The sequence below is a fragment of the Octopus bimaculoides genome, chromosome 9 (genome assembly GCF_001194135.2).
Source record: "Octopus bimaculoides isolate UCB-OBI-ISO-001 chromosome 9, ASM119413v2, whole genome shotgun sequence".
NCBI classification, from domain to species: Eukaryota; Metazoa; Mollusca; class Cephalopoda; order Octopoda; family Octopodidae; genus Octopus; species Octopus bimaculoides.
Genome location: NC_068989.1, coordinates 55,290,474 through 55,292,147, shown reverse-complemented (window position 1 = coordinate 55,292,147; position 1,674 = coordinate 55,290,474).

The following is a 1,674-nucleotide window of genomic DNA, read 5'->3' as shown; positions in this document are numbered from 1 at the left end:
ATATATATATATATATATATATATATATATACACATACATACATACATGCATTCATATGTATATATATATACATATATGTGTATATATATATTATTCTGCTGAATGGGTAAAAATAAGAATTATGCCTAGTGTTACATTAGATAAGTTCCAAACTTTAAACAGAAGCACAACATAGGAACAAACGAAAACTTCACACACACATTCCTCGTCAGTTATCGCCCAAAAGGTCCTTACATTTTCACGATAATATTGTTCACTTTCGGTGACGCCAAGAGTGAGAAGCTGCTGGGAATTGCGAGTGAACGCTCTGGACAGTGACGAAAACAAACCCAACACAAACATAAATATACAAGACCTGAGATCTTGTGGTGAAGCTAAAACAATTACATTAATACTGTATATTAACCGTTCAAAAACACAAACATTGTTAAGTTCACCTCAGCATTTATTATTTGGTATCAAAACTTTCACAATTTTACGCCATGCAGATTCCATGGGTCAACGTTGTTGGCCAGGTCAAAATTTTGACACCAAATTTTAAGTATTTAAGGGAAATCAAAAACTGGTACGAACATAAACCAGAAGGTATCGTCGAAAATGATAATGCAAAGATGCTGTGGGATTTTATGATTCAGTGTGACCATGAGATTGAGAATAGGAAGCCGGACATAATCTTAATTGAGAAAGAAAACAAACTATACTGGATCATAGACATAGTATACCCAGCTGACAACAAGGTATGCGTTAAGTAAGAAAGAAGTAGAGAGATATGACAGGTTATCTTGGGAAGTTAAGCAGTTGTGGTCGATGAAAAAGGTAGCAATAGTACCAATAATTGTCGGAGCCCTGGGAACTGAGCAAAAATCTCGAGAATTACGTGGAACAAATAAGGGTGGAGCACTTGCAGAAAACAGCACTGCTTGGAACCGCTCGAATACTCCGGAAGGTGCTCGAAATATAAGAGGTGCTACCTTAGTTCACTGGTAGTGAACAGCTGACTCTGTAGTACACCTCCAGCGTTAGAAGCTGTGCAAAGGCAACAAGAACAATAACAAGAACAACAACAACAACAACAGCAACAATAATAATAATGGCAAATATGTGGCCCGTAGCAAAAAGCTGTTGTAGACCAGAAGCACACTCATCAGTGGCTACGGAGCTCAGAGCGTCAAGGCTTTATCTTGGCTGCCCAAGATCAGAGCTTATTGAGTTGGAATTATTAAGTCAATGTGATGCAAAATGCTGATACTGCAACGATGGGACAGGAACAGACCGTCCACCTAATCGCTGGATGTAATGTTTTAGCACCTGTAGAGTACAAATCAAGATAGAGTTTGCCAATATCTATATTGTGTCAGCATTATAAATTCAAAATTGCTGACAAATGGTACAAGCACTACCCTGAGGCTGTAACTGAGGGAGAAAATGTAACTTCCCAGTATGTTATGACCAGACCATCAAGGCAAATAAACCAGATATTGTTGTGTAAAACAAAAGCAATAAAGTCTGTTTATTGACTGACATGAGTGTACCCTGTGACCATAAATCTCGACAAAAGAATTTGATTAACTCAGAAAATATAAAGATTTGCTAATCGAAATCGAAAAGATGTGGCATCTCAAGACGGTTACAATATAAATGATTGTAAGAGCACTTGGAATGATCAAAAAAGG